Below are 27,209 nucleotides of genomic sequence, written 5' to 3'. Positions count from 1 at the left end.
ATCAATCTTAAATGCGAATGCTTGTGTGATTATAACGTCTCGTCTTGACAATATTTTTCAATATAGCAACTTTTCTTTATGTTCAACCCACGTGGGGTGTACTTTGCGAGACCAGTACCGCGTGCTTATATAACTGTTTGACCCGTCAGGTTAACAGTAAGACGTTAGTAACCAGTTCGAGGTTTTTCTTTTGTAAATTGCTTTTCGATCTAATTTATTTTAATTATCAAAATTATTGTGGAGTTATACGCTTTGTGTAAACCAAGTTGACCACGTGAAGCATGTGGTGTAATCATCAAGTAGCCCTCAGCTATTCTTTTCGCCAAGATTTCACAGAGTTAATATGAATTTAGTATACCAGTGTGTGGTAATTACATGACGGACAGGATTGTGCTACGAACGTATATTCTTTGGGTGAAAATTTGAATCTGTTGGTAGTGGTTAACTTTCTCTTGCATACGTTTCAACGTTCTTTGTGTGTTGTTTCATGAATGCAGTGTTGTATGCAGTCTCCCGATCTTGCCTCCATATTTGATGTGTTCCGTAAGATTGCAAACTCACATTTTCACAGTCCTGAATAAGGCACCAGCTCAGTTATAACTCACGTTTAATATGCTGAAATTTCAAGGATCAATGTTAAAATAAATTTCCAAATATAAACTGATTTATTTCTTTTTATTTAAATTCACTTTTTATATATATATATCACCGGTTGTCGTATGACTATTAAAAGATTATAATTAAGGTTAGTCTGGTTGGGAACTTGGTAAGCTAGACTGGATACCTGGTGTAACAGTTGCGCAGTAATGCAAGGCTAACTTCCCCAGACAGCTCACAGCTTTTAACCCGCCTTTATTGTCCATCAGTACCGCTTTCATCATAACAAATTAAAGTTACAATATTACACATGGCGACCCTGTTCTGTGATTCCGCTAGACTCTGGAATCTCTGAAACGTTAGATTGCGTGCGTTGTATAAGCTTAATTTTTTTCCCTGCAGCGCTCAAACAACTTCTGCGTTGTTCTGAGCAGACTTTCAAAAGATTCACGGCGTTGTTGAGCGGCGTTGAGTTGTTTGTCTTGTTTTGTTTTCTATATTTGTGTGTTTTACATGTGTGTGTGTTTTTTTTTCCTCGCTTGTAAATTCCACTGTTTCGATCAAACATAAAAATTCGTTTTGCGTGTGAAAAAGTGTGTACTAGGTTGGGTATCTTTCGTGTGACTGTCGTAATTTTTGGGGGACACATTTATTTTGATTAGTGTGTCGCGTACCAGGTATAAATTGCACTAATGCAGACACGTAACCAAGCGAAAAGTAAGCGGTCTGACAACTTAAGCAACATGGACCAAGGGGATACTTTGATTTCGAATATTAATGCGTCGGACAGTTCCGAAAATACAATGGGAAATACTTCAAACTAAATGCAAAACAGGATGAACGGGCTCACAGCAGAGCCAGAAATTAATTTGCCTCCTACTAACCAAATTGATTTGGCAGAACTCATGAAAGCCTTATTGCAACAAAATAAAGAAAACGCAGAGAAATCAGAAAAAATCGTTCCGAGAACAAAAAGAATCATGTGAAAAATCGATCCGCGAGCTAGGCGAACAAATGATGCAGAAATCTAAAAAATCGATCCGCGAGCTAGGCGAACAAATGACGCAGAAATCAGAAAAATCGTTTAGAGAACAAAAAGAATCATCCGAAAAATCGATCCACGAGCTAGGCGAACAAATAGACGAAAAACTAATCCAGTAGACAAATAAAGTCGACAAGTCGATGCAGAGAGTGTCCGATGATATCTCACAAAGAATAAACAATCTGGCAAGTGAAATAAAAAGTGATATTATGAAAGAATTAGGCCGTACATTTGAACAAATCGATGATCGTCTGCAAGCCTTAGAACAGAGCAAGCGGAGTCGCGATGTGGAATCGAAAGAGAGCGAAGAACAGCTACTTAGGAATTTCCAAGCGCTGAGAGAAGAATGCGAAAGAGAACACCAGCAGGTACTCTCGAGGGTCCAAGAGGCGGAAACGCATTGTCCCACGTCCGTTAGCAACACAATAGCGGACAACAGTTTAGCGATCCACGCGCTGGAACAGCAAGTAGAACAATTGAAGCAGACTGGGGCGGAGGACAAGAGACAAATACACGATAAGATTGCGGCATTAGAGGACATTGTAGGCACGATGAAGCTGACGGAAAGCGAGAACAATACTACACCGGTAGCGGCCGCAGAGACCGAAGAAGTGCGTTCGCTTCTGAGATTTCAGAAGGGACAGTTCGAAGTGAACAGGCAGCACAAAGCTGTAACAGGCGAATTACAAGAACGCGTGGCGCAATTGGAAAACCGCATGGCGTGTGATTCCGAACTCGCCAATAGCACTAAAAATAGCCGTACGAATAGTGCAGAGAGGGACTCCGGCCACGAGGGAGATTTTGACGACAGGGAAGAATGTAATTTGAGGGGCAGACATGAGAAAAATAGAAACATTCAAGGGCCTCGCCAGGAGGAAATGCGGGGATTTGATTTCAAACATTTCCTTACGGTGAGAAAGTTTGAGATATTTCGAAATTCGCAAAAAGGAATACATCCACGAGCATGGCTCGAGCAATTTGAGTTTTGTCTTCCCCCCGACTGGGCAAGTTCACATAAGATAGAATATATGTGTGGCTATTTGGAAGGCGAACCGGCGATTCGCATGAGGTCGGCAGCGCGTCACTGCAACTCCACTCGGGAGTTTCGACAAGCCTTTCTGTCCGCCTATTGGTCGGAAGCGGCACAAGATAGGGTCAAACATGGCATAATTATGCTGCCAAATTTGAACCAGTCTGGTTTCGGCAGTCCAGCACGCCTATTCGACCACATCCTGCAGGCAAATCAATTTCTATACGACCCATACGGGCCTGCGGAACTAATTAGGATATGCATCACCAAATTGCCGATGCACTTGCGCCACGTCATTCTTGCGGGACGTTGCAAAGAGGACGTGGAAACGTTTAAAACACTTCTCCAAGAGTTGGAATATAATACAGCAGAATGCCCGCCTCATCAGGCACAAAGTTATTACGGGGCACAGCAGCGCGATCGCAGTCGTGGCCGTAGTACTAATCAACGGCGTGACTGGTCGTCGCGACGCGAACGGAACAATAATCGCGACCGGCCGTATAGAAACTGGGGTAACAGTCGCGAACGCAGGTGGAACAACGGAAATGATCGAGGACGTGGACAGAATCGTGAACGCAACAGTTGGCAACCAGAATCGATACTACGGTGAACACGGTGGGAATAGGACTATAGGCGGAGCACCTCATGATGTTGAAATTCGGCCAGCTAACCCTAGACATAATCCAGCAAATGGAAATGAACAAAACCGGCAATGACAAACGATCAGCGCAGAAGGCGCCCAATCGGAACAAATGAACGACATGGCAAAGGAGTGCATACGGTATATAGAGAGGGAAGATATTAGAGAGGATTTGTTGCAAGAAACTACGAATGCTAAAATTTCGGGAATAAATCCAGTCGTGACAGTTGCAGTAAACGAAATATGTTTTAAGTGTGTCATTGACACTGGAAGCCCTTTCTCGATAGTGAGCGAGGCAGCATTTCAAAAATGCGAAGGGACTGGGACTTGGCCCGATTTTCAAGTGCGAGGAATAAAGGTGAAGGGCGCAATCTACGGTAAGAGCGTAGAAATCCGAAGGCAGACTCGGCTTAATTTTACGTGCCAGGGAAGAGAGTTTGAGTACAACTTCTTTGTGCTCCCAATGCTGAATGTGGCAATGATTTTAGGAAATGACTTCATGAATGCCCACCATGCAGTAATTGACATGGGTGGAGAAGTAATGAAAGTTCAAGTTGGGGATCAGCCAATTAATTTAGTATTTGATGAATACATATTACGTGCCGAGTCAGAAATTAGTTGCCTAAAATTTCAAGCTCAAACCGAGTCGCAACCCAGACTGGAGCTACTCGTGAACTATGTAAGTGAGTCGTGCTCTACGTCTGGTGAGCAGGGGAAAAATGTTACTTTTGCTGATGCACTGAGAAAGAGCATCGCGGGTGTCAGAACCACGGACAGGGAAAAGGAGAAATTGTATTGCCTACTGAAGAATCATGAATGGGTATTTTCTGAGACTCCGGGGGCGATTAAGGGTTTTACTTACCAATTCAGAGTACGTGACCATCAGAAGTTTTCTGTTAGACCATACCCTATTCCCGTGGCGTATAAAGCCCAGGTGGAGAAGGAAATAAACAAGATGTTAGAACAAGGAATAATCGAGCGGGCAGTAAGCTCGTACAACTCACCCTTCCTTGTCGTGCCAAAACGCGACAACTCAGTTCGTTTGGTGCTAGACTTGAGACAGATAAACACAATTATTATGTCGGAAACGGACAGGCCTGAGAGCCTTGAGGAACTCTTACAACGTTTCCACGGGGTAAAGGTACTATCATCTGTCGACCTCCGTTCGAGTTTTTGGCAAATCGTGCTACACCCATCTTGCAGATTATATACAGCGTTCCTGTGTTACGGAAAATGTTTCCAATTCCGGGTCCGCCGCTCGTGGTCTCGCGGTAGCGTTCTCGCTTCCCGAGCACGGGGTCCCGGGTTCGATTCCCGGCGGGGTCAGGGATTTTCACCTGCCTCGAGATGACTGGGTGTTTGTGTTGTCCTCATCATTTCATCATCATCCAGGAAAGTGGCGAAATTGGACTGAGCAAAAGATTGGGTAATTGTACGGGCGCTGATAACCACGCAGTTGAGCGCCCCACGAACCAGACATCATCATCATCATCCAATGCCGGCGTCTCCCGTTCGGACTAAACGTCTCGTCAGCTGCTTTTATATAGGGGTTAAATAGCATTTTACCTGATGATTTGAAACAGCGAGTGACAATTTAAGTGGATGACATATTAATTGCGGAAAAGTCGTGGGAGGACCATAATGACGTTCTGAACAGACTACTGGATGTTTTTGAGAAGGCAGGTGTAACAGTCAACTTAGATAAGTCACAGTTCGGACGAGAGAACATAAAATTCTTAGGCCATATTGTCTCAGCAAATGGAATACAACCTGACCCGGAGAAAATTGCGGCGATAGCGGAGTGTGCAATGCCACAAATAAAAAACAGTTGCGAGCATTCTTAGGCCTGTGTAATTTTTATAAGCGATTTATAAATTTTAGTGTACTTGGTACACCCCGTCTATGTGGACTAACAGGGAAGAACGCTTTGTGGGTCTGGGATCAAGAGGCACAGGATGAATTTTATAAATTGAAAAAGGCATTGGTAGAGGCTCCCATCCTCGTGCATCCCGACCTGACACGAGAATTCTGTTTAATGACGGACAGTTCCTTGTCAGGATTAGATGCGGTACTATATATATATATATATATATATATCACCCCAGCTCGAACCCCAGTGAGCGTATTATGCGTGAATTAGGAAAATTGTGTAGGTTATACTGCAGTCGTGATCACCGATCGTGGGACATACACCTAAAAGGATTTCAGAACATAATTAATGAGTTGCCTAATACGTCAACAAAGCTTCCGCCAATCACTGTGCTAAAAAACAAGGAGCCCCCAAGCAAAATCAAAGAGGTGGTGCCTTGGCCACTAGAGCCGAGACTGCGCCGGAACGCAATTGTTGACTTAGCTTTACGCAGCATCAAGCGTGCAGCAGAAGCCAGAGTCAAGGCGTATAAGAAAAACGTGAGAAAAACAGTGTTTCATGTAGGACAAAAAGTTCTTATCAGATCACACAAGCTGTCTAACAAACGGTCAGGTGTCTGCAAGAAATTTTTTAATCTCTTTAACGGCCCGTATCGGATAAGGAAGATTCCCCATGAAAACGCCATAGAAGTGGAAACTCTTCGATCGAAGAAATCAAAAGGGCTACACCATGTGTCAAACGTAAAACCATTCATTCAGTAGAAAGGGCAGTGAGGAGTAGAGAGGACGGTGAAGAGAAACAATTGATTAGTTTACATTTGTGATAAATGCATTTTGAATAATATGTTGGTAGAAGTAGTGATAAAGATGTTTCTATGTGAATGATTGAAGTGATGTTTGTAGTTTTTTTTTTCCTTGTGCAATTAGGATTTAGGTTGGTTCAAATGTGAAGATAAAAGGTTTCTTTGTGAACGAGTGAAATGCTTTTTATGGTTTTTTGGTGTAAATTGAAAAGAGTCGCTCCTGAGAGAAGCAAGATCTGTATTGAATTAAGGCAAAACTCAGGGGAATATCCGATCTGTGGGTATTACGGGACTGGCAAACCCAGGTGCCCAGCTGTTAGTAGCCTTGTTTCCGATTTTCTGCTTTCTGTGCTACTATCTATCTATTACTATTCTATATCTGTCAGTATAAATGAGGATCTCTTACTATAGTATGCGTGTTGTATAAATATTTTAAGGTAGGAGAACTCTGAGAAAGGAATGAGTAAGTTTGGAATCTTGAAAACAGGATGCGATAATACGATTGTTTAACCAATGGCTTCCCAATATACGCTAATATGTTAATATGGATGATATATGTCTTTTTTGTTCTTTATAGCTGAGTACGTAAAGTGCTGTCTGTGGATTTCGTAAGTAGATTGATTCCCTTCAAGGTGAAAGAAGAGTTGTGGTTTGTGTAATTTACGTGGCTTGAAATAGTATTATGGCAGTCAAGTGACGAGCAGTTTTCCAGCAAATGGAGAATGGAACAGAAATATGGATCCTTTTTGTAGTCTTGACTGATATTGAGCCAAAGCCTGAAAAATTATTCTGCGTTAATACTTGTCCTAGAAAAGCGACATTTATGTGTTTTGCTGATGCTGTGAGCGTTACAGCTTACTGTTTTTGCTGGTGCGGGATGCACTGCAACCTATATGATTTGTACTGAGGAAATTCCCCTCTTGAAGGTAGAGGAAGATTAAATAATTTTGATTATGGGACCGAAGGAAAGCTTGGTTTAATGTAATAAGGATGAAGCAAAACATTTGTCATTTAAACTACAGGAGGATTCGGATCTTTTGTGTCTGTTGTAAGTTCAATATGTTAAGATGAAACTGTTTTACAGAATAGAGGAGACCACAATTTTGTCATTCATGAGAAATGAATCCAGAATAACCACCACAGGCGAAATAACTGATTTGGAAGCGAAAGGTAACTTAAAGAAGGAACGAAATCGCAGCAAAATGGGTAAGAAAATGTAGTATAACCTGTATGATGCAGATATTTTTACCGTTCTCAGTGTCATCTATGTGATTAATTCTTGTGATAACGTAATTTTAGATGAAATTTTCTTACTGTTTTATGTGTGAATATATGAGTATGATAAATGTATAATTGCGAGTCTCTTATCAGGTGTGTCAACTGGTATAAGTGTTTTGGAGTGTAAATAACCAGTTCTTTTTACTGTGTATGTTTAAGGAAAGTTCTCCATATTTATCATGTGACAAGACATACGCCGCGAGCATCAAGAAGAGGACAAATTAGAACAATGTTGTAGTGGTATAAACACGGTGCTGAAGTAGCATTGAAGTAGCTTGTTGGCTTAACTAGTAGTGGATTGAAGTAGAATTTTGAGTAATACATGTTTATGGGTAGTTAGTTTGTAGTATAGACAACAGGTGTGCATGTGTGTATGTGTAAATAACATGTGAACCCTATGCTGTCCTGACCTATACTTCCACAAGGCATAATCCTTTTCATTTTAGTGAATTAATAAGTAGCATCTGATTTTTTAAAACTCAAGTGAACCACATTAGTGATGTGGATTTAGATATTATATTGTCAGTTCATTTAAATTTAATTTTTATACTGTCAAGTCATTTCACTTTTATTTTTTTAATATTGTCAAGTCATTTAACTTTTATTTTTTATATTGTCGATTCATGTAATTTTTTTATTTTAAAATAAAGAATAAGTCTCACTTTTGTTCTTAAAATATTGTGAAAGACAATACTAAGCGGTATTATTTATGACATTTTGTAAAGACATAAGTATGATGAACAATTTCTGTGAATGCAATTAAGAATGTGAAAGCGAACCGGCTAAACTCTTATGTGACAGCGGGAGCAGCGAGGAGGAGGGCTAGTTGTAAACTGGCGGTTTTCCCAGCAGGACACACTGTCAACCGGGCCACTTTGGGAGCGCGGCCGACAACAAAAGAAGGGTACGCGGCAAACACTTTCCCTTGCACCCAGAGCTAATGGCCGGCCGCACCAATGCGACCCTTCCTGGAGGCGATGACCTGAGATGTCCGAGCGGTCCACCACAAGGAAATCCATCTGCTGGCAACGCACCACACGCACGCGAACGTGACGAGACGGCCGCGGTGAAACGACAGAAGACAGGGGATAAAGGGGCGTGGAGCCTTTTAACAGGCACTGTCCAGAGGAACTTGCAGACGTCAACGACGCCTATAGACATTTCCTGACGGATGCCTACTGTCAAGCGACGGTAAATCATGGTTCGATGTTCTCTGGTCGCTAAGGGTGGCACAAAGAAGAGCCATTAAGTGTCATCCTTGCCCAGGAATATCAAACCGGCGAGCCAATTGAGGATAACTCAAGAATGTAACAACACAAGGGGCATGGAGCCTTTTGACAGGTACTGTCCAGAGAAAATGGCAGACTTCAACGACGCCTATCAACATTTCCTGACGGATGCCCACTGTCAAGCGACAGTAAATCATAGTTCGATGTTCTCTGGTCACTAAGGGTGGCACAAAGAAGAGCCATTAAGTGTCATCCTTGCCCAGGAATATCAACCTGGCGTGTCAAACGAGGATACCGCACGAATTTGACAACGCAAACATGGAACCAAATCGAGATGTACGTGATACGGGCCACCAAGAGAAACTTCATGAGAGGGCAGAGACGGCGGTATTGCACACAACAGATGGACAAAAATCCCTAGTGACAGCTGCGGCGACGAACCCCCCCCCCCCCCCTTATACTGTGCCTCGGAACAGTGGAACTACTGAGTGTGTCAGTGAACAGTGATTATACGGTTCTTAGTCCAGTGCATATACGTGTGTTTCTGTCACAGAAACTTTGACTCGTGTGTTTTCCAGGGGTTCGATTTATTGGTGTTTATTAGACTGACTCTTGTATTTTGCAGGTGTTCTATTTATTGTTTTTTTTTTTAGACTTTGACTCTTGTATTTCGCAGGTGTTTTATTTATTGGTGTTCTTTTTTTAGACGTTGACTATTGTACTTTCAGAGCTGTTTTATTTATCAATGTTTGTTTTTGTGTGATGTATTAGATTTGTGATATTTTGTTTCGTAAATTCATTGCTGTGGCATTGTTCGTTTATCAGTCAGATAGCTTTTCATTCTCATTGGACTGTGATCGATTAGCCTTTGCATGTGGCATATTTATAGTGAGGAACCCTATAAGGGTAACAATCACATAATTAATTGTGGTTTCAGTATAATGACACAGTGATCATTGTTTGCTAATTAACTGAAATATAGTAGAGTGATTAAATTAGTGCCACAAAGTTATTTGAATGCTACAAATTATTAGTTTTATAGGATATAGAAGATTTTTGTGATAACCACTTTGTAAAACGTGTTTTTTTCTTTTATCACTTTTTTTGCTTTTGCGGATTGTGCATTGTAAAGTTCTGCTTTATAATACTAATGTTATTTTGATGTTCTTTTTTAATTGCTGTGGCACCTTTGCTATTTTCATAAACTTTGCTTGTTAATAAACAGTCATAAATTTTCCTGTGATCAGTTGGCTCTTGCAATGAGCAAATACTGGTGAACTTCATAAGGGTAACAACCAGAAGTTGTTTTCATATTAATGACACAGGAACCATTGTTTTTACTTGCTGACCGAATTAGGTCTACACTATTTTTTAAATAGGTGTCACAGATTATGTTCTTTTTCTGTTTGAAATTGGTAGATTTTAAAGATTTGTTGAAATTATTGTGTTTTAGCAAGTAGCTGGTGACCTTCTGCCTTTTCTTTACACTTTTGGTTTAAGTAGGGTGTGTTACCCTTATGGGGTGTGTCCTAGCATGGCCAGAAATTTCCCTGCACAGTCTTTTTCCGGAGCGTTGGGGTTATGAAAGGTCTCTGCTGGATTCCTTTCATGTTAATTTCTTAAATCTGTTGTCATTTACGGCATAAATTCCTCGTCTAAATCTGCTGTGGCGTTTCTGACTATCTGGGAGGAGACTGAGTGGTGGAACGTGTTATTTTTACACATAAACAAGAACGATCGGTCACACTACTGCACTTTAAAACACAGTTTATATGTAATTCATGTCACACAGTCTCATATGGAACCTACATCCGCTTTCTTTTATATACTGTATATGATAAGATACTGTCATCCCCCTTCCCTTCTGTGTGAGAGGATGAATGAGCAAATGTATTTCTAGTTGCATGTGTGAAGGTAGCAGACAAGCCTGTCTGCTAGAGAACAGTAGGACCAACATCGGAACAGGTAGCTACGCTTTCCAAAAGCAAAGAGGTTTCTATCCTTAGCATGGTCGTGTCCGTCCCTTGTCATGTTGGTATAGGAAGCTGCCCCTCTGGCCACTTCCGTTTGTATTTGTGAGCCACCCTCAGGAAGGGACCAGGTCAGTCTGTCCGTGGCGAGCGTCTGAAGTGGTAAGATCTCCGGCTAAGTGTGTGTCTGCTAAGTCCGTAGGACAATGGATTTCTTAAGTTCAGCCTAACTGAAAATTTAATCACCTTTATTTCAGGTTTAGCTCTAACATATCTAATGTTATCTTAAATTGCAACGCAGTGTGATTCGAGTGTACAGTTCAGAATATATTCTGGTAGTTGCTTTGTCACTACTTTGTGAGTAAAGTGGAACCACGTGTTGATCAGTAACTCTAACTAGCATCATCAATCTTCAATGCGAATGTGGATGAGATTATAACGTCTCGTCTTGACAATATTTTTCAATATAGCAACCTTTCTTTATGTTCAACCCACGTGGGGTGTACTTTGTGAGATCAGTACCATGTGCGTATACAATTGTTTGACCCATCAGGTTAATAGTAAGACGTTAGTAACCAGTTCGAGGGTTTTTCTTTTGTAAATTGCTTTTCGATCTAATTTATTTTAATTATCACAATTATTGTGGAGTTACACGCTTTGGGTAAACCAAGTTGACCACGTGAAGCATGTGGTGTAATCATCACAGTAGCCCTCAACTATTCTTTTTGGGAGGATTTCACAGAGAGTTAATATGAATTTAGTATACCAGTGTGTGGTAATTACATGACGGGCGGGATTGTGCTACAAACGTAACTTCTTTGGGTGAAAATTGAATCGGTTGGTTGCGGTTAATTTCCTCTTGCATATGTTTCAATGTTCTTCTTGTGTTATTTTATGAATGCAGTGTTGTATGCAGTCTCCGAATCTTGGCTCCATATTTGATGTGTTCCGTAAGATTACAAACTCACATTTTCCACAATCCTAAATAAGGCACCAGTTTAGTTGTGAATCGAATTTAATATGCTGAAATTTCAATGATCAATGTTAAAATAAATTTCCAAATATAAACTGATTTATTTCTTTTTATTTAAATTCTCTTTTTTATATATATATCACCGGTTGACGTATGACTATTAAAATATTATAATTAATGTTAGTCTGGTTGGGAATTTGGTAAGCTAGACTGGATACCTGGTGAAACAGTTGGGTAGTAATGCAAGGTTAACTTCCCCAGACAGCTCACAGCTTTTAACCCGCTTTTATTGTCTGTCAGTTTCGCTTACACCACAAATTAAAACAACGTTATCACTTATTCTTTAATATAATCTTAAAAAACACGTTTTTCACAAAAATAAAAAATAGGACATGTTTTGGGGCTAAAAAAAGTTATAAAAAATGCTTTTTTAGAAATTGTTTTGAAAATAATTTTAAAAAACACGTTTGTCAAAGAAGTCAAAAATAGGACAATTTTTGGGTCTAAGAAAATGTTGTAAGAAATGTGTTTTTTAAAAATCGTTTCTAAAATAATTTTAAAAAACATGTTTTTCACAAAAGTCAAAATAGGATAATTTTTGGTACTAAGAATAAGTTGAAAAAAAGTTTTTTAAAATAATAGTTAATTACCTAATATATTTAATTACATTGCATTCACCTATTGGAAATGTATATAGAATAAATGATTTTTTTATTATAGTTATTATTATATTATATTATATTATATTATTATTAGATAAAAAGGGATAGTAGTTACAAAATGTATGTTCTGGGATATTAGGACAATTTTGTGAAAAATAAGAAAATCGTGAGTGATAACGAGCGATTTTTTAATTTTTATAAAATTGTCCTAGTGTCCCAGAACATACATTTTGTAACTACTATAATAATAATAATAATAATGCACATAATAAAACTAACAGCAGCAATAATAAACATAATAATAATATCAATAATAAGTACACAAAATTCAAACATCAGTGAAAACACGAGACCCTCCCCACACAAACATACAGTGTCATACATTCAGGAACGAAGGCTTGACAATATATGTTGCATACGACGAAGTGTGTGAAGCCAACTGTACATAACAGTTTCATGGGTAACTGTTAAAAAAAAAAATTCACCACTGGGGTCTGAATGCGGAATCTTTGGCCCGACCACCTCAAGCTCTACCAACTCACCTTCTTTTCCTGTGCTTTGTAGTTCTGGTGTTACTTTTACTTACCGTTTACACATGTTCTACAGGACGACAGCGCGCAACACGAAGTAATTCGCTGTTTTGGTTGATACTCTATCAACATACAACCTTTGGTACCGATCTGAATGTCTAACACCTGGAGGTTTTGGTGTCAGACGCTGGGCGAGCTGCAGGTGTGTGACTCTGCCGGCGTCCAGCATTAGCACGTGTCCAGGTCCTCTGTCCAGAGTGTACCTCACCTCTGCCAGTTCCAGTCTAGCTCTATTTATAGCTCGCTCTCGCTTCATTACGAACTCTGTGTTTTCCACTGTCCTTGATGTACACTTTTTAATAATCGCTTAGATTTTTCTCTAGCCAATATCCAAGGAGCAGGTTACTTGCAGTATTGCTTGCTTCTATTAGATCGATTATCATTCAAGGTCAGCTCTATCATTAACTGAGACTAATTAACCCTGAGAGTAAGATCAAAGTCCGGTACTCCTTGTTGTTAGCAAGAGCAGTTTCCTGTACTGCGACCACAAGCCAAGAACAATGGGCCACAATTTTATCTGACTGGTTATGTGTGTTAACCCCTCTCAGAACCATACCGAAATGGAAAGGCTTACGTTAATCTTAGGAAAATACCAACAATGTGGAATGTGGTTTGAAGTGCAGTGGTATGGAACTAATATGTACTTCCACTGGATACAAACGCACATTTGCATTTTCGTGAAGGATGGAACACACAACAGACATGTACTTATTCTTGCCTTCCATGCATCCGCCAATGGTGTTAAAGTGAGGATATGTACCGCTTGGAATGAAGAGTATGGAGAAACACCTCGGAATTGAAGCCACCACTATTATAGTCAACAACCTCCCTATCTCGTGGTCGTGCGGTAGCGTTCTCGCTTCCCACGCCCGGGTTCCCGGGTTCGATTCCCGGCGGGGTCAGGGATTTTCTCTGCCTCGTGATGGCTGGGTGTTGTGTGCTGTCCTTAGGTTAGTTAGGTTTAAGTAGTTCTAAGTTCTAGGGGACTTATGACCACAGCAGTTGAGTCCCATAGTGCTCCGAGCCATTTGAACAACCTCCCTCCATCCCCCTTCCCTCTCAATAGATCGTAGTGCACGGATTACAAATACGACAGACGTCAATCTTAAAAATGTGTTTCAATCCATTACCCAATCGACTCCACATGACAGGCGCCGGAGACTCATCAACTTGAAAGAGCGGCTCATTATTACAGTAGAACCTTCGATCTTGGATTATCTGACTTCGCGGATTATCCGACCGTGTGTCCAACACCGGACAGCGTTCAGCGTTGTCGATCGATTGTACTGGTGTGACCAAATGAAGTGAAATGATCGTATGGCACTGAAGACCATGCGGGGAAGTTCGGCCGAAGAGTTGCAATTATTTTCAGCTGATGGCACATTGGGCGACTTGCTTGTCGATGATGCTGAAGACAACACAACAGCCAGGCCGCGAGCGGAGAAAATTTCCGACCCAGCCGGGAATCGAACCCGAGCCCTGCTGTATGGCAGTAGGAAGCCCTGACCACTCAGCTAAGGGGGCGGACTTGTCACCAATTAGAAACACGTGAAGGTTGGCTCAACTTGTGGAAAAATAGTCACGACGTTGGGCAAGCTGCTATTTCAGATCCTAAGCTTTCTGTTGATAATGATGATGCAGGAGGGTGTTTGTTGAAAAATTTGAAACCTAAATGTCGGAAAGTAAACTGGTAGCTGATCACTTATACAACATTGACGAGACGGGCATACTAAAAAGTGCTGCCTCAAAAACGCATTGCCTCAAAGAATGAAACAGCTGCAGGCACTATACTAGCATAGGACAGCCTGACCATTGCAACATGCAGCAACTCGAGTGGCCATAAATTATTGTTTGTAATCGTCAAATGTAAGAAACCAGGAGCAGTACAAAACATCAAAATGTCAGCACTTACTGGTTATTACAAAGCTCAAAAAAGTGTCTGGATAAATGGCAATTTCTTTAAAGAATTATTTTTGATGCATTTGTTCTGGCAGTTAGAAAAAAATACGAAATCGAAAAACCCACCATCCTGTGCAGTTGCATTGCTAGATAACCCCTCAACCCACCCCTCTGAGTCTGAACTTCAACAAGATGACATAAAAGCTATGTTTTTGCCTCTCCTCCACCACGTCACATGCCCCCACATGTAAATGTGATTTTATTACTAAATTTTGATTCATTACTTTGTTTTGAGCTCTGTAAACGACTTGTTTCATTCTCCTTTGTTATCCGACCTTTCAAGCGTTCTGACCACCTCCTAATCTCAGAAGTTAGATTAATCGAGGTTTACTGTACAGGTGGTTTAAATCACCGATTTATTTCGTTTGTGTGCTGTTGCAATCAGCAAGTCACTTTGTATAAGGGAGTAAGCTTGTCATCAAGAGAATAATCATTTTTAATGTGCAAATATCAGTCCTAAACAAAAAACCTGGTTCTGTTCTAACTGCTGCAAAGACGAAATACACGGAAAGGTAAACAGTGCTGATAAAAGACGAAATTATAACTTTTTATTACAAGAGGTACGTCTTTTAAAGCGCAAGAAGGAAAAAAGCGAACAACGAAAACGACAGTGTAAACCTCCAATGTGTAGATAGATGGACTCATGAAAATACGGACAGTATGAGTAATCATTTCGAAATGCAAAAAACTGCATTGTGTGCATGGACTGTGAAACACATTTCATTTTCGATGTGGGAAAGTAGATCCCTCGCTGAAAGGAGAGGAGAATCGATCTGCAGTGGATGTAGATAAAAAACTAACAAGCTTATAAGCAGAGAAATGCCTGAGTATTGTGGAATAGCAGCGAACGAATCTGAAGCCAAACACATGAAACTTAAAAATGTTCGTTTCAGTGGAAGTGTTGCAAAAAATATAACTGCAAATGGCACTGATGCAGTCAGATCATCTAATAATAACAACAGAAATAATTCTTGCACTGCCGCCAAAACAGAAAGAATGGTGACTGCTGCTGAACTGAAGAAAACAAATTGTGCCCCAGACACAACAGCAAAAAGACACAGTCAGAACAGAAGCTCGCGAAACAGCAAGGGAAAAGCCATCACCCCATCAGAATTCACTCTGACAGCCTTATAAAACGAGCAGGTACAAAAATGAAGACGCTGCCAACCACAGGAAATCTCGAACTGAAGGGAATATGAAGCCTGGTGCAAGACTGAGTGAAATCTTCACCATCATTGAAGATTTTAAAAATCTATCAACAAGTGGCTTATAGTTCTCATAGGCAGGTGCAATAATGTGTACCACAACGAGACAGCTGTAGCAGCATCAGCTTTGAGGACAAGATTGGGCAACTTAACAAAAAAAAATGTAAAACTACGAAAAATGCCTGAATGTTATGACTTAATAGAATTATCACGTGAAAACAGCGAAGGTATTAAGTATTTTGAAGCAATCTGCAAACAGTTTAAGAATGTAACACTTCTTGATATTTAAGATTCTATTACTTGTAATCATCCTTCTGTGAATAATTGTAATTGCTTAAGAGTTTGCCATACAGGACATGATCAGAACCTAATTGAGTTAGAAAAACGTTGTTGACCCAAAAAATACTTGATGTGGTACACAGATTAACCTGCTCTAGCAAGTCAAACGATTCGTTTCAACGCTCATAACAAGATCAGGGAAACGTACAAGCCTGGCCAAGATGGAAATATTCTGGTCGTGATCAAAACAAAGAACATCAGAACATAGTATAAAAGATATATTGTAAGTAAATAAACGAAATAGACCCAGTATAAGCACTGTACCTCCCTGTGCTAAAATTGAGATTAAGAAGTAAAGTTACTGAACTACAATACATGCTGGATGAAATTAATTGCAGCATTCTCCATGCGAAAGAACATTGGATTAAAAGTACAGGAATAAAATTGATTGCACCGTTTGATTACTCACTAGCAACAAGTTACTTTACTCTAAACATTGCCCAAGGTTGAGTTTCCATCTGTATCAATAAAAATATGAATTTCAGATAATCAGTTACAGATCTCACCAGCCTATGTGAAGAATTCAAAAGGCGTTTTTGAAGCATCTGCTGTGTCATTACACACTCAGACACTCGTTGTTGTATCTATTTACCAAAAACCAGTTTATGATATAGAAACATTTTTAGAAAACTCTCTATTTTAATTTAAAAGTCAGCCAAATATAAGCATTATAAAATTTTTATCACAGGATGTGTTAACTTAGATATAAGAGTAAAGAGACGAAAAGGTGATTCGTTCACTATATATGTAAAATTCAATGAATTTTTACTACTTAAATGAAAAATAAACCAGGATGGAAGCATGCCTTGACAATATAATTAGCAATGTTGGTACAAATAAAGTAGAATATGACACCATCAAATAAGGAATATGTGACCATGATGGCACACATCTCAAAACTGGAAACCTGCCTATTGATAATTGCAAGATGTTAACTACATACAGAGTTCTAATGTCCTCCGCAGTCACCAGAGACGTTAGTTATTACAGTGAAACAAAAATTGTGTGTGTCAGGGAGGTACATGATATTAAAAGATAATATAATTAAGTGTAAAATTTCCTCTTTCCTCAAATAACTAAAATAAACTGTTGCACACCTACTATGTTAAAACAGTTCTCTGAAATTGGGATGAGGAGGACAACTATCAGTCATGCTGCATGTAAAGTTTGGATATATTTGGTTATGTTATTCATTAGTTACAGGCACAAATGTGAAAAATCATATTTTTTCAGTGTGAATTGAAATGGGCCATCACTTACAAATAGAAGTATGGTCCAGCCAAAGACATAGACATAGCGAGACAAGTCCCCAGAAAGTTGTTGATGAAATCAAGGCACTTAAAATATCTGTCTGGAATGTATCTAAAAAACGGAATACCTGCTAGTACACTCTCAAAGAAGTTAAATAATAAAAATCCTTTTGAAAATAGGTGGATAAACTGTCTTGATGGTAGAAATCTGTGGCTTATTTAAATGTGCTGAACAGGGTAAGCTAGTTTCGACTAGTTTGGTTAGGGATATTGTGAAGTTATATTGTACTGAAGTGGAAGAGTATAAAAGCGTTTTGAGTGTGTGAAAAATCTGCTCTCATGTAACAAGGATATTTCTGTACGTTTCAGTAAAAAAGTAAAGCTCAAGTGACAGAAGAGTTACAGCATACTATTTCAAAAATTTGGAGGAGACTGTGAGAGGTGTTCCACCTTGTCACGTAGTCAAGAGTGGATATCAACGTCCACATAGAATCATAGACTCACCCAAAACAAGTAAGCCTGTGGTGATGAAAGGAGCCGATTTCTGACGACGAAGAAGAATGATACTTAAATCTCTTGATGTCATTGATATCAGGCAAACAAGTGCATGGTATGTAATTAATGAATGTTATGGTTTGTTTTGTAAAAGATCATTGTCTTAATAAAGCATTTGTAAGTTCAGAAGTTGAATGTTTAATAAAGTCTGTAGGTAATACAAAAAATAGTAATTGATATTACTTAATATTAAGTTGAAGTAATATTAATGCATTTTTTCTTAATAAAATGCGCTTAGATGTGTTTCATGTGTTCTGATTCACCTCCCCACAAGTTTTAAATGCAATTACTGTTCAAAATAGTCCATGTTCCAAATCACCCCAGGGTGAGTGAAAATTTGGAACATCCTTTAAATTAAAAGTTGAGGAAGGTTCCTAGTAGAGAATTTACATCCTTGCAACACATTGATGTAAAAAGAGCTAAAGATGCTATGTTTAAGATTACAGCGTTATAGTGAGATATTTAGACTTTGATTTTCACTGAAAACTTCATTTGCTGTCCCAGTTCACCCCAAGTTACGGTACTGTGGATACGCACATCACCACTACAGATTCATTCGCTGACAATGCCCTTCGACATCATGTTTACGATCCAGCATTCAGTAAGTTCTTGGTCAACATTTAGGAATCAAGTCTTTTTAACAGTCACACTCAGTTTTCTCATTTCATTAAACTACAGTGACAGGTATGGTGATACTTCAAGCATCTGTCACAGCAACAGGAATGATGTAATTTGAATTTTTCCGTTGATACTACGTAAAAGAAGTATAGGCGGATTCAGCTGCATGTTTGAAGTGCGCTATTTACAGCGATCAGTAGCTACATAACAAAATTATATTTTCGTAAGTTTTGACATTTTAATAAGGCCTTAATAGCAACCAATTCCACATGAAGTTCATATCTCAAGAATTCAGTCTGTATCAAACAAAGTAAGTATTTCTATTTACAATATAATTACTGCAATACGAAAGTAATGATTCTTGTATCGACTTTGTTCTTTGATCCAATACTGGCTGGGCGCTTTAATATACGTTTTCTCACCGTGATAAACACGCATAAACATTACATTTTGTTCCGTTAGAAATAAGCAGGTGAATCAGAAAAATTAGTAACATGCTAATTATAAACCCGTTCCTCGTAACAAAACCTCACGGATGACCGCTTAGTACTTGGCACACGAGCGGACAATATTGCGTCACATTTAACTGAAATTATTCGTGTCTGAAGACGTTGCCAGAGTTTCGATTTGGAACAGGTGAAAATTTAATGTATTCTTAAGATTTCATTTGCTGAATGTGCTTACATAACTTCAATAACAGGAAAGTTTCCCACGTGCCGAAAATTCGGTAACATCGTTGGGAAATGCATTTCCGTAAACTGTCTGCTGGGCGAAAACTATGATAACAAGTACTCCAAACCGGCATTTCACGTGAGTCACTTCCCAATGCAAGTCTGTAACTCAGCTATCTTTGTGACGTGCTTATAATTATGTATTATTTATATTTTAGGATAACTAATCAGTAAAAAACGCAGCACATGTTGTAATGAAAGCATGAAAGCCGTCTGACGTAGAATCGTAATGATTCGAAGCTGGTAACGGTACCTTTTGAGTAAAGGAACTTAAAAGAAACTTGTGGCTGGTTGCTGTCCCAACACCATCAACATTTGTCTGTATAGCATCTCAACAATGTGCTTCCGAAAATAAAAGTAAAACAAATATGATGCCTCTCTTCAGGGACACATTGATGCAGGTTCCATATTTATAAAGTGAATAGTTCGCGAGTGTGAGCGAACTGAATGAGTAGTAAGATTACGCTTGTGTTTGGTGCGACGTGTGGCAACTATGCTACTCACCTCCAGGTGCTCTAGTCCAACTCTTACGTTCTAACGCAGTTTTGAACAATCTGAAGTACCGATCAAGGAACATCTTGTGTTCCTAGGTACATTATACAGTAGATACAATTCTCTCCTCTACGTGTATTGGTTCCACCCGAGATATTCGTAAATTAACCTCCGATTGGGTGGAAGGGAGCCCAAACGATAGTTCGTAGGAGATGGATGAGGGGGTGTCGGCTAGATCTGGGGGTACGGAGTATTTTTAATATTTTGGAAGATGAATGGCGACTTGTAACTAGCCATAAAACGTTCCAGCTCCGACTCTTTTAAATAACTGAGTAATACCGACATTTATACAATTTTATTTAAGAAACGCTCCTGACTGCACTATATTTTTTTTCTTTCCATAAGAGCTGTGGGAGGGCGGCCTCGTTCCCTCCCTCCCCTCCCCCCTCCCCCACTGCATCTACATCTACATCTACATCCATACTCCACAAGCCACCTGACGGTGTGTAGCGGAGGGTACCTTCAGTACCTCTATCGGTTCTCCCTTCTATTCCAGTCTCGTATTGTTCGTGGAAAGAAGGATTGTCGGTATGCCTCTGTGTGGGCTCTAATCTCTCTGATTTTATCCTCACGGTCTCTTCGCGAGATATACGTAGGAGGGAGGAATATACTGCTTGACTCCTCGGTGAAGGTATGTTCTCGAAACTTTGACAAAAGCCCGTACCGAGCTACTGAGCGTCTCTCCTGCAGAGTCTTCCACTGGAGTTTATCTATCATCTCCGTAACGCTTTCGCGATTACTAAATGACCCTGTAACGAAGCGCGCCGCTCTCCGTTGGATCCTCTCCATATCCTCTATCAACCCTATCTGGTACGGATCCCACACTGCTGAGCAGTATTCAAGCAGTGGGCGAACAAGCGTACTGTAACCTACTTAATTTGTTTTCGGATTACATTTCATTAGGATTCTTCCAATGAATCTCAGCCTGGCATCTGCTTTACCGACAATCAACATTATATGATCATTCCATTTTAAATCACTCCTAATGCGTACTCCCAGATAATTTATGGTATTAACTGCTTCCAGTTGCTGACCTGCTATTTTGTAGCTAAATGATAAAGGATCTATCTTTCTGTGTATTCGCAGCACATTACACTTGTCTACATTAAGATTCAATTGCCATTCCCTGCACCATGCGTCAATTCGCTGCAGATCCTCCTGCATTTCAGTACAATTTTCCATTGTTAAAACCTCTCGATACACCACAGCATCATCTGCAAAAAGCCTCAGTGAACTTCCGATGTCATCCACCAGGTCATTTATGTATATTGTGAATAGCAACGGTTATGGCTGGCGTTGATTGGCTATTCTTCTTTGTTCTTTTTCCTGGTCGTCATACCAAATTGTCACGGGGTCGACATGTTAATTATTGGATTAGTATATGTTAGTTGTAGCGCATGGCCGAATACCTTCCCTGTCGTCGCCCTTTACCATGTTGCGATGGAATTTGTACACCCCAACTATCTGCGTCTAATGTTCTCCACGTGAATGTGTGATGACGTTTTCTACATGTTTGCGAGTCGCGTAACTGAGATAGGACGGGGGTACTAGCCCTTTATTCACCTAGTCGGATGTAGGAAACCTCCTAAACACCACATCCAGGCTGGTCGGCACGCCGGCCCTCGTCGTTAATCCGCTCGGAGTGTTCGATCTGGGGCCGGCGCGTTTATCCGCACAACGGAAGCGTTGTGTTAGCGTGCGCAGCTGTCCAGGAGAAAAAAGAGAAAAACAGAAATTTTTGTATACAATCTGTACGTACATGTTTGCATTACTTCTCCAAGTAGCCGCTAACCAAATTCAAACCTCTGTTGCACCGCGACGCCAGCTTCTGTAACCCATTGTCAAATAATGGTTCCAATTGATTCTTCAGTTGTCGGTTGTCAGTGGTCCGTCGTGGAATGCTTAGTACCCAGACAGACATTCATCTTGAGGAAGAGACGAAAGTCACTTGGTGCCATATCTAGACAATAGGGAGGATGTCGAGAAACCTCCCAGACAAAGAGTTTAATCTTTTCCTTTGTACGATGTGCACTGTGGGGCCGTGTATTGCCATGAAGATTGCTTTTGGATCATCCTTCGGAAATTCGTAACAGTCTCACAATAAACTTGTGATGTCACAGGATTCTCACACACTCCTCTCATTAAATACAGGGTGAGCACAAAATCTTGTCCCGATTATAAAAATTTATAACAGAATAAGCGTTTGACATAATAAGTTACATTTGATGCCGTTACATAGGTTAGTGTTACTACTTTTTTTTATGACCACTTACGTTAGTAAACCCCAACGTGTACTCCTTGGTAGCTCGACGAATGGCGATGCGGTATTCCAGTTCCTGCCAGGTGTTTCGTAACATGTCTTCTGTCACAGTACCCACAGCAGCTTATATCCCAGCCTTCAGTTCGTCGACGTCAACAACTGCTCTGACGATGCCTGTCCTTGATATAGCCCCCAAAAAAAGTCAAGGGGCGTAATGTCTGGAGAGGGGAGTAATGTCCGGATCGGTGGACTGGAAGGAACGGTCCAACACCCTGGCCACCCCACTCTCCAGACATTACGACCCTTGACTTTTTTCTGGGGCTATATCAAGGACAGAGTCTTCGTCACACCAGTTGCTGACGTCGGCGAACTGAAGGCTAGGATACAAGCTGCTGTGGGTACTGCGACGGAACACATGTTACGAAACACCTGGCGGGAACCAGAATACCTCCTCGACTTTCTCCGGGCTAGCAAGGGAGCACAAGGTGCGGTTTACTAAAGTAAGTGGTCTTAAAAATAAATAGTAACACTAACCTATGTAATGGAATCAAATATAAATTATTATGTCAAACGGTTATTCTGCAATAAAATGTTATAATCAGGGCAAGACTTTGTGGACACCCTGTATATTGTCAGAAGTGAATGACAGAACGTACTTCGCAACTGGCGGGAGATGCAGTAACACCGTCCAATTCTGTCAGTTGCTCCTTACACACCGACGATCGCACCAGAGCTGACTGACAAACATCATGACGGTACAGGCACTTGTTTATTTTTAATACACAACCTGAGGTTATACAAGGTGTTTGAAAAAGTATATACGCATTACAAAGTTGTCAAAACTATGGATCGCTGCGACACGGCTCGGTTATTGGAGGAACGAATAAACTGTAGTTTATATTCACCAGCGCTAGATGTCTGTTGCCTTCTGTTTGCTTGTTTACTGTCACAAGTTGCAAAACGGCTATTCCGCAGCAGAAATCATTTAGTGTTCCCGCGTTTTCTAAGTGTAATTCCGTGAAAGACGTTTCAGGCTGGGGTACCAAATCGACAGTTTGTAGACACAGGATGTGCATTTAAATGAAAGAGTCCTGGACGCTCTCGGACTTCCGACGAATATGAATGACGCACGAGCTCAAACCACTTCCCAGAGCATTTCTACAAAATCAACTCGTCGCACCAGTCGGGAATTATAACTGGTCTAAGTGGGCTGCTTCTGTGTTGGCAGCGCTGTGTAGCTCTTTGCATTGGATCTCTGAGTGCGCTTTCTTTGTAAGAGACTCTGTGGCTGGTTGGACTCGTTGTTGGATGTAAATCGCCAGTAGTGTTGGGCAGTTGGAAGTTAGTCGTCAGCAGTGATGGAAATACTGTTGGGCAGTTCGAGGTGGACAGCTAGAAGTGATGGATGTTAAATGTTTGAAGTTAGCAGTGATGGAGGGTAGAGGTTTGAAGTGTTAGCGTAAGCTAACGATCTGCATATGTCCGACTTGGAGATTGTATATTATTCATGATTATATGCTTTGTACTGGATGCCACATTATTAAGGTAAAAAATACTTTATTTGATTTGCAACAAAATTTTTTCTTTGCTAACCACATGCCTATTACTAGTTATTGGCTTTAATAGTTAGAATCTTTTATTTAGCTGGCAGTATTGACGATCACTGTATTGCAGTAGTTGGTGTAATGAAGATTTTTGTGAGGTAAGTGCTTAATGAAATGTATAGGTTATTGTTACGATTTATTTGTAGTCAAGGCCATTCTTGTGAGTTAATTATCTGAAGGAACGATCACCAAGATAAAACAATGGAAATCAGAGCTGGTACGTAAAGATATAGGCGTTCATTCTTTCCGCACACTATACGAGATTGGAATAATACAGAATTGTGAAGTTGGTTCGATGAACCCTCTGCCAGGCACTTAAATGTGATTTGCAGAGTATCCATGTAGATGTAGATGTAGAAGTCAGGTTGTAATTTTTTTGAGCAATCAGATTGCGTTGCGCTAGAATGTGGATGTAGATGTCGAATATTGTGGGTCAATGCTGACTTGACAAAAAAAGTAAAGAGAAAGTAGGTTCACTTGCATTCAATTTCACTCAGCAGCTAAACAACATCGTGCAAGCATTCAGCAGTTTAAGTAAAATCATATTTAGAAGTTTCACCCTCCTAGTTATTCCAGTTGAAGTAAAAACTATTAAGTTTCACTAGCTACAACAACAATATGGCATGTTTTAAGACATCGGTTGATTATGAAGCCGTGCAAATTACAGCTGTTACAGGCTCTGCATCATGACGACAAACGATTTCCTGACGATCTTCAGAATGCTATTGACAATAACACTTTCGCACAACGCATCGTGTTCAGTGATGAAGCAGCTTTCCACCTTAGTGGGAAAGTAAGCAAACACACTGTTCGAATTTGGGTCCTACAGAACCCACATGCACGCAGTGAACATGTATGGGATTCGACCAATTCAATGTGTTTTGTGCGACATCACACTCATCTTGTAAGTAGGCTGTTTATGTTTTCTTATAGGCAACATTACGTAGCGCCCTGTATGAAAATCACTGGCTGTGCTGTGTACAGTCTGTGGCTAGTTTGCATTGTTGTCTGCCATTGTAGTGTTGGGCAGCGGCAGCTGGATGTGAACAGCACGTAGCGTTGCGCAGTTGGAGGTGAGCCGCCAGCAGTGGTGGATGTGGGGAGAGAGATGGCGGAGTTTTGAAATTGAACTGCTATATATATTATGATTATTAAGGTAAATACAGTGTTCGTTCTCTATTAAAATCTTTCATTTGCTAACTATCCCTATCAGTAGTTAGTGACTTCCGTAGTTTGAATCTTTTATTTAGCTGGCAGTAGTGGCGCTCGCTGTATTGCAGTAGTTCGAGTAATGAAGATTTTTGTGAGGTAAGTTATTTCTGAAAGGTATAGTTTAATGTTACTCAGGGCCATTCTTTTGCAGGGATCTTTGATAGTCAGATTGCGTTGCGCTAAAAATATTGTGTGTCAGTTTAAGCACAGTCATGTATCATTTTTCATAGGGGGACGTTTCAATCTCTTTATGGCTCATTTTTCTTTGATGGAAAAACAGCTAACGGTCTGCAGTACCTACGAGGGTTGAATGAAAAATAATGCCTCCACCTTCGTTAATTGGGTTTGGAAGGGGCATATTTTAATAAATCAAATGCAGAAATAATGCTTTTAATGTGATCTTCAATTACCAATATTCATTTTTCCACATTATCACCAGCCAATTGGATACATTTCTGTCAACGATGAACAAATTTTCTGAAGACTTCATGGAAGAGGTCGACACTGTGTTCCCGCAACCACAGTCTCGCAGTTCTTTCAACGTCTTGACCAGAAGCATAATGATGTCCCCGCAGCTCGTCTTTCATTATCGGGAACAAATGGAAGTCAGACGGTGCTAAATCTGAATTGCATGGAGCATGCCACACGGTGTATGCTTTAATTTCAGGAGTCAGCATCCGGGGTACCCGTCGTTCACAGGTCTTCCAATAGCCAAGCAAAGCAATAATGTGACCTACACGTTCTTGTGAAATTCCGAATGTGCTTGCAGTTTCTCTCTGAGTGATACGACAATCGTCCTGAATCCATCTGTCAACATTTTGCTTGTGGAACTCGGTGGCTGCTGTCACAGGCCGTCCAACTCTTTGTTTGTCACGCAGGTCAGATGTTCCCGCTTCAACATCTTTAATCACAATCGCACAACGACGCACATTACTCACACCAACGCAATCACCATAAATTTCTTTCATTCTCTGATGAATCTCCTTTAGAGTGACACCTTCACATGTCAAGATTTCAGTGACTGCACGTTGCTTAAGGGGCTCCGGAAAGGCTCAAAATCATGAAGTTCAATTTTTACTTTTTTGCGTTTTCTGAATCTGCAGACTATTACCTTTTAATAGATATATAATTTATTCAATTCCGAAGACTACAACTATTTTTAAATTTTTTTTGAAATGTGTTCTACATGGGCGTGACCCACTGTGGCGCTGTTAAACTGCTGTCAAATGGTGTTATTATTAACGTCCGTGTTCATCAGGTACATTCTAGTGATGTGAGATAAAGTATGTGTTGTGGCTAACCTGTGATGGTTCAATATATATCGCTGGTGTGACTGTCGATTGTTTCATGTTTATTTACTCTGTCGTTATCTCGAAAATATTCGTAATTAATTCTGTTTCTTGAGTCTCTGATTTGTTGAAGTATAATAATGAGTAAAAGTAAAGTTGCTGTTGCGACTTTCAATGATGGCAACATTGTAAGGTGCAAGGTATTTAGAAATATGGGAATGAAGATAGGTTCTAACATGGTACGAGCGATGCTTGCTTTAGACAAGGAACGCCTTCGGGCTGCAGACAGGGCTGTAAAGAGTCTAGAAATACGAGCAAGAGTAAACAGGAGGAGGAACAAGAGGAAGCTGTAGGAGGAGTTTGCAGTGGATGAAGATAATCCATCCTATGGACCTGGAATGCAGTAAAAAGTTAATCCAATCTTTGTCGCTCGATTCCCAAAACTTTTATTTTCTCATACTAATTACATGTTTTCTAAGGATCTTCCAAACATATTTGTTTCAAACTTTCAGTAAACGTTACACAGTACCTTCTGCATAATTTAACACAGCCTTTTTCCAAAAAAACTGTATATTTTTGAATATATAAATAAAAAATTGCAAAAAAATGTTTTGAATTTTCATTACAATTGAAAAAAAATCATCTTTAATAACCGAACTAAAATTTTTAAAATCCCTGTGTTAAGTTGTAGCCCATATTCCAATAAATAATCCGTAAAAAGTTCAACTTCCTACCTCAAATACTTTGTGAGGAAAGATGTAATTTATAAGCGTTATTTTAACATTGCAAGTATAGGGCGTTCCGGAGCCCCTTAAATCGCATTGACCGACCGTCTGTGCAGGGTTCCATACTTGACGCTGTAACAACACAACCGTTCAATGCTAGGGCTTTCCGCCAATTGGAGCTGTAGAGAAGAGGCTACAGAACAAGCCAGTACCTGCCGCATACCAAT

The sequence above is a fragment of the Schistocerca cancellata genome, chromosome 3 (genome assembly GCF_023864275.1).
Source record: "Schistocerca cancellata isolate TAMUIC-IGC-003103 chromosome 3, iqSchCanc2.1, whole genome shotgun sequence".
Classification (NCBI taxonomy): Eukaryota; Metazoa; Arthropoda; class Insecta; order Orthoptera; family Acrididae; genus Schistocerca; species Schistocerca cancellata.
Note: the sequence above shows the minus strand (reverse complement) of the source record.